The sequence below is a fragment of the Panthera tigris genome, chromosome D4 (genome assembly GCF_018350195.1).
Source record: "Panthera tigris isolate Pti1 chromosome D4, P.tigris_Pti1_mat1.1, whole genome shotgun sequence".
Taxonomy (NCBI): Eukaryota; Metazoa; Chordata; class Mammalia; order Carnivora; family Felidae; genus Panthera; species Panthera tigris.
In genome coordinates this window covers 2,380,026-2,391,706 of record NC_056672.1, presented here as the reverse complement: position 1 = coordinate 2,391,706, position 11,681 = coordinate 2,380,026, and positions in this window count along the sequence as shown.

Genomic DNA, 11,681 nt, shown 5'->3' with positions numbered 1-11,681 from the left:
AGCCAGCGACCCACGGAAGACAAGTCCACCCCGGGGAGGAGGGGCAGAGTGACGCGAGATCCGGGGAGAGCAGCGAGTGTGTCGGGCCATGATGGCGCTGTGACCCCCCTCGGCAGACCCCCACGGTCGGCGGCCTTGGCCGCAGCATCAAAATCGCCTGCAGAATAGCGGTCAGGGTGCAAGGTCAGCAGCTAGACGGCCCCCGGAGAACTTGGACCCAGCGGGGTTGGAGGGGGGTGGGGAGTGAGGGTTGGTGGCCGTGTGGACACGCTCACTTTACGTTTTCTAAGTGCAGAGACCCCATGGGATCAGTTAGCTGATGTTTATCGGCGTCCGGAGTGCAGGACAAAGGGTCTGCTTTAAGGAGATGAGAGTGTTGCCGAGCTGACGGAGGATTTAGTGCAGGCTGAGTGTGCAGGGACGCGCGGCTCCGGGGAGGGCGCGTGCAGCCGGGGCGAAGAAGGAGGTGGGAGCCCGAGTCCTCTGGGGCCCAGGTGTGACTGGAGGCCCTTGTGCTGAGCCACACGTGACCCTTGAATCCTGGAAATGCAGTCCTGAGAGATGCCCTGGAAAAGGGAAGAAGAGAGAGAAGTAAGCGTGCCGAGTCACGAGGAATTGCAACTTCTAGATCTAGGGCTGAGGAGACCAAAGGCTTACCGTCCCCAGAAAACCCAAAGACTCCGTAACAACAAGTGAAAAGTAGAGCCAAAACCATTTCAGGCTGCAGTCCGCGTGTGGGCAGAGATGTGAGGCTGCACAGTTCTTGAAATAAGGAAGCAGGACAGAACGTCCAAGGGCAGCTGGGCGGGGCCTGGGCAGAGGGCGAGCCTGGCCGCTGATCCCCGTGGCCGTCTGACCACCACCTGGGGAGCTCCAGGAGCTCGGGGGCCCTGGCGACCCACGAGTTCTGATCAAAAACCCCTGGGCTCTGCATGACGGGGAGTGCTTTCAGCCGAGGCTCAGGGCGGTGGGCGGAGGGGGCTGCCCCCCACGTGGGTACCAACCATCTGTGCACGTGGAGGCTCCGTGGCATCCAGGCGGGAACCACCTCTGTGTGTCCTGATTGCCGGATACACTCGTCCCGTGAACCTCGTGTCTCCCACTCTGAGGTGACTGCAGCAGTGCTGCTGTCCCCAAGGGCGACCTAGAGACACGGCCCAAAGGTGAGGTTGCACCAGGGCCCGTGAGCAACACGGTTTGACCCGCACGGGTCCACTTACACGCAGACTTGCTTTCGAGAAACACTGTAAATGGATTCTCTTTTCTTTACGGTTTTCTTAACGACATTGTCTTCTCTCCCTCTCACTGGATTGTAGAAGGTAGTATATAACACACATAACATACAGAATGTGTGTTGATCAACTCTTTAGGTGGCCGCTAAGGCTCCCGGTCAACAGTAGGCTATCGGTAGTTAACCTTGGGGGGAAGTCCAAAGTTATTTGTGGATTTTCAGCTGCGTGGGGGGTCCACGCCCCTAACCGCTGTGTTGTTCAAGCGTCGGCTGTATTTAGCGTTAACTTACTTCCTGAATATTTCTCTACCACGTGCTGCGCTGGCCATTTTCATCTCAGAGTCTCTGGAGCACACAGACTTTCCCCAAGAGTTATTGTTCAAGTTTGCACATGGATGCTCTCCAGTTCTCCGAGCGACTCCATATTTTCAAGTATTTTGGGTAACCCCACGCTGACGGCCGCGTTCACATTCCTACAACATGCCTCCAAGGGGGTGTCTGACCTCAGCAAGAGCCTGTTTCTGCAGAGTAAGCGATGTCCACGACGGCCGCCTCTCGTCTGGGAAAGAGAACACACAAGAAGCACACATCCGATTCCAAACGCCGTGGGTTTAAGTGCGAATAACCCTGTTTTCTTAGCTCACCACTAAAGTCATCACACGCGATAATGAAAGTTGGGAAGTGTGGAAACCATGGAGATGAGCGATGACACGGGAGACGGGCGGACTGCCCAGACGCTGCCCGGCTCAGCGGAGTTGACAACCTCCGGGCTAAATCTGGATACGTGGAAACAGCGCCTGCGAGCGAGCGGGGGCGTGTTCCTTCTCTTGCTCCGCGGCTGTGAAACCACCACGGTGGCAAGAGGAGGAGAGTGAGCAGGGTGTCCCTGCTCATGTCACCTTGGCACCTGGCCTCTCTGGGCCTCAGCGTACTCATCTGCAAATTGAAAGGAGTCCCTGGTTTTTAAGCCTGAAAACACTCTGAACCCAGAAAAACCTTCGTTCGTGGGAGATCTTTCCTTGGAGGACAAATCACTAAAAGGGACAGAAGCCACAGCCATTCGGGCTGCGGGGTGGCGGGCAGGCATCTCCCCCTCCACTGCCCATCCGTGTGACCCCGAGTGCTAGAAGAATCCCCAGTCCCTAAGAAAGCAAATCCTGAAAACCCCCGATGACGTAAGGAGAGTTGGCTTCCCCGGATGCCCCAAACGGCACCCTGCTCCAATTTCTGTCTCCAGGCAAACCGCCGAGGGGAGAGCCTCAGGCAGGGGTGTCTGAGGTGCTCACAGCTCCCGTCAGGTGCACTTCGGCTGGGCGTGGCATGGTTCTTCCTGTCTGTCATGTGGCATCAGTAGAGGTCACCCAGGGGTACATGGCTGGCCTGTTGGCTGGTCCGGAGAACCCCAAATCTCTTCCCTCATGTGTCTGTGCCTCGGCAGGGTACTTGGGATCCGCCAGCACCGTCACCTGCTGTGCACAGGCCCCTCCAGCACGGGGATCCTGGGGACCCGGACATCTTACACGGGGGGCTGCCTTTCTCGGGGCTCACACCCCAGGATGTCTCATTTGTACCCAAGAGATTTTAATTTATGGAGGTGATACATGAGGCCCCGAGAGGCCAATGCATTGAGAGAAGAATTTATTATGAACATTTCTGGACAGGAGGGAGCAAGCCACGTCAGGGCCCGCCACACAGGGCCACGGGGGGAGCACAGTGTTTGGTCAGGAGGCAGAAGCAGGGGTGAGGGAAGCACGCAGCCCTGGCACCTGCTGGGGTTTCCACAGACAAACGAAGCAGGGCAGCGCAAAGAGCATGGGAGGGGCTCTTGGAACGTTCCGGCTCTGGGCTATAGGACTGGCCCTCAGGTGGTGTTGGGCAGGGAGGGTATTGGCTTGGGGTGCGAGCATCAGGGAAAGAGGCGGTTGGGGGCGTAGACCGGAGTTGGCCGGTTTGCATTTGGACGGCATGCTGTCTGGGAATTGGCCAGCCCTGGGGAAGGCGGGGGGGAGGGGCTGCCGCTCCAGCCAGCAAGCTGTTTAAGATGTCCAAACACGGTAACATATGGACGGTAGGAAGCATGATTAATCCCCTGGAGAACCTGGATGAAGCCCACGTCCTCTCATGGCCCAGTTTGGAGCTGCACTGCGGGCGGCCGTCCCAAACCCACCAGATTCACGGCTAGTGACCAGCCATCCTGCCGGCCCAGGGCCGTTTGCTAGGAGGCCCCGGAGTGTTCCGGGCAAGGCAGGGGGAGAGGTAGACCTGGCCGTCCAGGGAGGAGCGACCAGTCCGCGCTGGAAGTTGGGGTGGGCCGGGATCTGTGGCCCTGCTGATGCCCGGGGCCTGAGCGCGGGGAGAGGCAGCCTCCCACGGTCTCGGGCGGGGGTCCTGCCCGGCTCCCAGCAGGGACGGAGAGGAAGGAGGCCAGCGCCCGCCCCTGGTGACACGGGCCCCGACGACAGCAGGCGGACGGCCGTGCAAACAAGCCCTCTGATTCCTGGTTATTGCCACGTCGACGTTACGCACGTGTGAATTCACAGAGCAAGCCTTCACGACACACGCATTTAGGGCTGCCCCTGAGACGGCAGTGCAGACGACCTCACAACCACGCTCGGCAAGTTGTGCCGGTGGCCCCGTTGTCAGTCACCAGCCCGAAGAACCTCAGGGTTTGGTTGAGGGGTTGTATTTGGAAAAGTTTCTCAATCAAAAAAAACCAAACAAACTTTAAGCTACTGCCCCAGAAATGGGACTCTGTAGCCGCCAAACACGGGTTTGCCTTTCCGGGCCGGTTGGGGCAGGTGGTGAGCCTGGATCCCGGCCTCGTGGGAGGTGGACACGCGGGACGCGGGCAGGCGGCCAACGACTCCTCACCGAGGGCCCCTCTGCGTTGCTGATGCCGAACTGCCTCAGACACAGAAGTCACACGTCCTTAGAGCGCGAGCGTGAGACGGCCTCTCATCCAACGGGCAGCGGAAGGAGACACATGGACAGCGTGAGTGTCCAGGGCCACCTGCAGGGGCGTCAGACCGGAGGGGAGGCAGATGAAAGGCATCTCCTGCCCTGACTCAGGTCCCCAAGTCGGTCGACAAACTTCAGCCATCCCAGCAGGGACGGTACAGGCGAGCTCCGTGTCCTGGTTCCCGGCTCACGGCTCCTTAAACCTGAGGAATCTCTCAGCCACAAGAGTGTCTCTTGTTTGTTAACGAGTGACACGGGTGACAGAGGGGGTGGGGCTGGCTGGTCCCTACAGGTGACCACCCGGGACCTGCGGCTGGCGTCAGACCCTCCCCTCCTCGCGGGCCCCCCTCTCGCCCCACGGCCACCCAGCCCACGGCTCTCCCCCTGTAATGTGTACTCGGACCGCGTGGGGGTCTTGTCGAAGTGGACGTTTGGACCCGGCGGGCCAGGGCGGGCTCTGCGGCTCCATCCCGTCCATCGTGTCCACCGTGTCGAGTGATAAGGCCGCGCCCCTCAGTCCCCAGATGTTTCTCATGTTGACAGGTTCCTCCTGCCTCCTTCCCGGCCCCTGGTTTACCGGGACACTCTGAGCCAGCGCCCTTGTCTCTACCCGAGGCCACACGATGCTGGGGGCAAAAACCACACGCTGGGATTTATCTCGTCAGGGAGAACACACTTGGGCGTGTGGACTGATGACGGCGGCTGGGGCGCAGGTCTGGCTCACGGCAGTGCCAGCGGTGGGCTTGGGGGCCGCGGCATCGCGGAGCCGAGACGGACGCACTGCAAAGGGCGGTGGTTCGGGAGCGGGACAGGAGGGAGTCTGGCGACGTCAGATGGGCCCCCCAAACTGCGTCAGTCCCAGCTGCCGTGGGCCGGGCCGGCCATCGGAAGCTTCCCGAGGAAGCACGTGCGGGGTTGGTGGGGAGGAAGGCGGTGGGCGGTGGGCCACGGGCTGCAGGGGGCAGGGCTCTCCTGGCACCTGTGCAAACCTCCGCTTCCATCCGTCCAGCAGGCTGGGAAGGGCACCTGGGGGCAGGGGATTTTCCACTGAGGACGCCGAAAGCGTCGATGCCGGGCGAGTCCCCAGGGAGGTGGGGGCCCTGGGGCGGCAACAACGCGATTCCTAGAGGAGACGAGAGCATCTGAGCAGATGGCAGCGGGCGGGAGGACGTGGCCGCATGGCGGGAGGCCGTCCCGTAGACACAGCTTCGAGGTTGGGGACACAGTCCAGGAAAACCTGCTGCATCGTGGCGGTTTAGGGGACAGGAACCTGCCGCCTCCACCTGCCCTTTGGCAGAAGGATTATTTTGAGCTGGAGGCAAATGAGACTCGCCAGACGCAGGAAGGAGCCTTCCCCGAGCTGCGCTTATCCGTGGAACAGCACCAGCTGCTGAGAACTGCCAGCCGGAGTCCCCTCGAGGGAGAGCTTTACGGCCAGGAGGTCGGTGAGCCGGCTCCAGGGTGGGGCTGCGCAGACGAGCGGTCCGTCGCTGCCCCGTGGACCTACCTGCCCACGGTTCACGGACCTACCTCCCCATGGTTTGCCCTGGTCTTGTTCCTTCTGCAGAGATGCTCCCTGAGCCCCAGGTCGCCAGCGCCCCTCTAAGCCACCGGCCCCCCATTCCCACCGTGCGTGCGGCTGCATGCGGTCATAGACTGCTTCTCTTGCCCATCTTTCCTCAGCCTGATTTACAGGACCCCGGTTAGCTAACCTAAGAGGGGAGAGGAAAAAAATCTTCCTTTCCTACGTTAGGACCTGGGAAGAGTGTTTCCTTCCCACCCGGACAACGGGGATTTATTTATTCATCAACAGACCAAAGAGGAGAATAGAGCCAGACGGTACTGGAAGGGACGGTGGCATCGAGGCACAGGAGGGGGCAGGGTCCACGTGGCGGGGTCACGTAGTAAGGAGATTCCCTACACGTGCCTGTTGGGAGTCAAGGAACGTGGAGTCATGGAGGGAATGTAGCCTTTCAGGGCGGGTGGGGGGCACTGTGGGCACGAAGGACGGGGTCCGTGGGATGGACAGCCTTCCAGTCCGGCTGGGGCTGGATCGACCCGGGGTGGTCTCAGCTCCGGGCAGGTGCAGCTGGTACATCTGCGGGACCGCCACACGCACGCCCAGGCACTCTAGGCGTGAGAAGGACGCCACTCCAGAAAGGCTGGTTTGGTGAAGGCCGTCAGAGCAGGGCAGGAAGGTCTGTCCTCACGGTGACACCTGGATGGAGCCCACAAGACCTCGTCCGCTCGCTCCAGTGCTGGAAACCAGATGAAATGAAATGCAGAACCTGCTTCCAGGGCAAGGACTCTGGGGACCCCTGGTTCATTCATTTATTTTTCTTTATCATTTCTGCGAGGCTTTGCAAATGAAAGGATCACATTTCAAAACACGATTCAAAGGAAAATTATCTGCAGCCCACAAGGTAAAACGATGAAACTCCAAGCAGCGTTCTCCAAGAAGCGATGTAATGGGCGGTCGTCACCGACTGATGTGACATCTGGGATGTGGTGCACGGACGCCTTCGTGTGACAGTCCAGCAGGAGGCTGTGTCTCTGTCCTCTCTCCTGGGCCCCAGGGAGCCCGCACCTGCCGTGGGAGTGGTGTGGGTGATGGGCTGGGTTAGAAAAGGTGATGTCGCTCGTGGGACTCCCGCCTCGTCGGGGGAACTGGCCCCACTGGAGCAGCCGTCCCAGAAGCAGAGATGCCCGTCCCGGACGAGTCTGCCCACGCCGCAGCTCTGTGGGCTGTTAGATCCCTTGTGGGCAGCTGGAGGCTGGCGCCTCGCCCAGGAAGAAGCCGGCTGAGGCGGGCACAGAGGGGCCGTCCACACAGCAAAGGGGGAGCCCGAGTAGACCAACTGCCGAGGAAGGGTGTGCCCTGCAGAGCCTGAACGGTTAAAATGTGGACGTCCTGGGCACCTGGGTGGCTCAATCGGTTAAGCCTCTGACTTCAGCTCAGGTCATGATCTCACAGTTCGTGGATTCGAGCCCCACGTTGGGCTCTGTGCTAACAGCTTGGAGCCTGGAGCCTGCTTCAGATTCTGTGTCTCCCTCTCTCTCGGCCCTCCCCCGCTTGTGTTCTCTCTCTCTCTCTCTCTCTCTAATAAACATTAAAACATTTAAAATGTGGATGACCCATGTATGTTTGTGAAATGTGTGGACACAGCCCTCAGGGAATTCGGCCGCTCATCACAATGCTTTTGCTTCGTTTTCGTTTACTCTTACCTCTCTCCACAAAACAAACTTGCTTCGAGCCCAAAGAGAAATCACCCTGACACACAGTCCTTCAAGGAGCGGGTTTCTCTGTAGCGTAATAGCGATACTATTTTATGTATTAACGATACTCTTTCTTGGTTCTTGACTGTTGCTGTTGTAAAGGTTTTTTTTTTTTTTCTAATGTTTGCTTATTTATGTTGAGAGAGAGAGAGAGAGAGGGAGAGAGAGAGAGGGTGGGCACACAGCCAAGGAGGGACAGAGAGAGAGAGAGGGAGACAAAGAGAATCCCAAGTCAGGCTCCTTGGAGAATCCAACTTGGAGTCTGACGTGGGTCTGGAACCCACGAACCGTGAGATCACGACCTGAGCCAAAATCAAGAGTCGGACACATCGGATGCTCAACCGGCTGAGCCACCCAGGCGCCCCTACTATTTTAAGGGTTTCTATTCACCGTCTCAGATATTCATAATGGAGAGCCCCACTCAGAGCGTGTAGATGTGCACAGATTATCATTGTACAATACTGTGATGGTGCAAATCCACTCTGGTCAGGAAAACCTAAAACTCTACGGTCCTGGCTGGAACGTGTGAACTTTGTAAATGGTTTTATTCTAGGAATGTAAAGTCTAAGAAAAAACGTTGGACCTGAGCAACACAGGACTGAGTAATACGTCACAGCTGCTGTTTTACTACTCATGTTCTGGGCGTTTCACTCACAAACTGATATTCTATTGATCACATAAGTGTACGAGAAAACAAACTAGAAACGTCCGTGAGTGACAAAGGGCAAACCCAGGTGTTGTGGCCGGTTTTGTGGCACCTGCACATATAAACATCTGCTGTGGCGATGCTCTCTGGATGGACCACCACAGAGTCTGATGGCAATTAATATTATGAGTGACATCGCTCTTGAAGGGGGCTGTGAAGCTGTCTCCGAACTAATTATGAAAGCACGTTGTGACCACGAAGTCTGGAAGGTCTGCCCGTGGAGAATTTTCCAGAACTTGAGAGAAGGCAGGAAGGAGGCTGACATTTGCTAAGATTCCCCAATGTGAGGCGGTGCCCAGGGATTGTCTCCCTGGGGCCCCGTGGTGGGGGTTAATTAGCCCAGGTTCTCAGCATGTGGAAGCCTGGTTTCAATCCTCCGGACTCCCTGGTTTCTCCTCCCTAAAATTACACTTTTCTGTTTCATCCATGCAGGACCTTCTTTCCATAATAAATGTGCCAGTTAGTCCCTAGGCTGGGGTCATTTTAGGGAGGAGGGGGGACACTCCAGTCTCATCCTTGACCCATCCCTTCCTCCCATGCACCCCCGAAGGAACTTGAAGACAGGGCAGTAACTTGGGGGACCAAAGATCGAAAATTTGAGCCACAGGCTCCCCAGAGAGCGGCCCCTTCCTCCCTCCAGACCCTCAGCTCATCCTCCTGCCCACTGGGCCCACTGGGCCCAGTCTGCACTCCTTCTTGGTTTAAATTAAAATGCACCACGGGGCGCCTGGGTGGCTCAGTCGGTTAAGCGTCCGACTTCGGCTCAGGTCATGATCTCACAGTCCGTGAGTTCGAGCCCCGCGTCGGGCTCTGTGCTGATGGCTCAGAGCCTGGAGCCTGTTTCAGATTCTGTGTCTCCCTCTCTCTCTGACCCTTCCCCGTTCATGCTGTCTCTCCCTGTCTCAAAAATAAATAAACGTTAAAAAAAAAAAATTTAAAAAAATAAATAAATAAAAAAATAAAATGCACCTTTGTCGGGCGCCTGGGGGTTCGTTCGGTTAAGCGTCCAGCTCTTGATTTCGGCTCAGGGTTTGTGAGTTCCAGCCCCGCATCAGGCTCTGCACTGGCACTGTGGAGGCTGCTTGGGACGCTCTCTGTCCCTCTCTCTGCACCTCTCCTGCTCGTGCTCTCTCTCTCTCAATATAAATAAAACTTAAAAAAGATTTTTAAGAATGCACGTTTGTCGTATTCTCCTTACTACAAAAGTCACACATGCTCATATCCAAGTGCAGGAGAAAAGTAAACAAGCGGAAAGAACAAAACCAAGAGTGACCCTAGAAAAGCCTGGTTGTCGGTAATGCTCTGGGGCGGGTGCACGGCCTGGGCGGCTCAGCCTCCGGCTCTCCCTCCCTCTCCCTGCTCTGTCTCTCTCTCCAGGCACGAGTACTATACCTAATTGCTTTGTGTAAATGCAACAGCTGTGCTGAGTTTCTTTCTTATTCCCGACAGCACACCTGGGACCCACTGACGGTGGGGCCACACCTGAGGAGGTCAGGACCGGATGGCATATCCTGGCCCCTCCGCTGACATAATCGAGGTCTCCGGAGAACGGGCAGGCCTCCCAGGCCGGCCGGAAATGAGCTGAGAGAGCAGGAGGCGGGCTGGGGGTGCCGTCGTGGCCGGCACGGCCCGAGGTGGGGGCTCCCCGCGGGCAGGGGCCCGGGCCCCGAACGTCCCGCCGGCACCAAAGGCCGGAGGTCGGGGTTTCTGGTCAGCGCGCAGATGGGAGCCGTGCGGAAGGGGCGTGGGGGCCGCAGGCGGTCGTCGTCACGCGTCGGAACGTGCACACGCCCACCCCTGGGCCCTGGCGGAGACCAGCGCGAACCAGCCACGCTGCAGGGGTGGGACCTCCGGGACGGCAGAGCCAGGAGGGGAGGCGAGAGGTGAGTCCCACGGGGAGGAGGTTTCACCACGGGAAGGGGAGCACGCTGAAGTGGTCGTGGGGAGGCCGAGGGCGGCCGCGAGAGGCGTGATCTCACTGCGGTGGCTGAGCCCAAGTGAGGAGGCTATGGGTTCACGAAGAACAGGGAAGATGCGGGTGTAGACAGGTGCTGAGTGAGGCACGCGGGAAATGGTGCAGGGCCGGGGAGAGCGTTGGGAATGGTGGGGGCCTGGGGAGAGCATTGTAAATGGTGGGGGCCTGGGGAGAGCGTTGGGAATGGTGGGGGGCCTGGGGTGCAGAGGAGAGGTCATGGGGGGCCTGGGGGGCCGGGGAGAGTGTTGTGAATGGTGGGGAGGGACGGGGCCAGGAGAGCGTTGTAAATGGTGGGGGCCTGCGGGCCTGGGGAGAGCGTTGGGAATGGTGGGGGGCCTGGGGTGCAGGGTAGAGCGTTGGGTGTGGTGGGAGGTCTGGGGGCGCCAGGGAGAGTGTTGTGAATGGTGGGGGTGCCGGGGCCAGGAGAGCATTGTAAATTGTGGGGGCCTGGGGAGAACGTCGGGAATGGTGGGGGATCTGGGGGGCCGGGAGAGGGTTGCAGGGCATCTAGGTAGAGGCCAGGCAGGCTGGGACCCTGCCTTCCCGGTGCGCGAGGCAGCCGGCCAGCCGTGAGCCGAGGGCAGGGAGCCTGGGGACCAGGGGCCGAGCGGCTGCGCTGTGCCCACCCCCACCTCGCCCCAGGGAGGCTGCAGGAGGCCCGCCAAGCCCGGGACCTCCCTACCAGGTTAGTCGGCCTGGCCAGAAGCATAGCCCCGTGAGCCTTGGGGAGGTGTTTGCTACCACACCCAAACTTGGCAAGTGAAGGTCTCTCTTAAAGGCTCCTTACGATGTGAACTCTGAAGCTAGATCGACTCACTTTACATTAAAATCCACTGCCAGGGGCGCCTGGGTGACTCAGTCAGTTAAGCGGGACTTCGGCTCAGGTCACAATCTCACCATTCATGAGTTCGAGCCCCGTGTCGGGCTCTGTGCTGACAGGTCAGAGGCCGGATCCTGCTTCAGATTCGTGTCTCCCTCTCTCTCTGCCTCTCCCCAGCTCCCACTCTGTCCCTCTCTCTCTCAAAAATAAATAAAGATTTAAAAAAATTAAAAAAATCCACTGCCATATCTTGCATTTTGGATTTTTTTAAATCCATGCATCATTTTATTGTATTATTGTTTTTGAGTTTATTTTTATTTATTTTCATATTTGAGAGAGAGTACAAGCAGGGCAGGGGCAGAGAGAGAGGGAGAATCCCAAGCAGGCTCCATGGTGTCAACGCAGAGCCCGACGTGGGGACGTGGGGACGTGGGGACGTGGGGCTCAAACTCATAAACCATTAGATCTCCACCTGAGTCAAAATCAAGAGCCGGGCGCCCAACCACCTGTACCCATCCCCACCCCCACGCCTCCCCTGTATCATTTTATAACATTGTATGTTTACCGCTTGGAAAATACAGGCTCACGGTCGTAAGCAGGACTTCCAAGAGTTGGTACGTTTCATTATGCTGTTGGAAAAAAATCACAGTAATTAATATCACTCCCTGCGACATTCTGTCCCGCGGAATATTGTATCATCAGAAAAGTCTTTAAG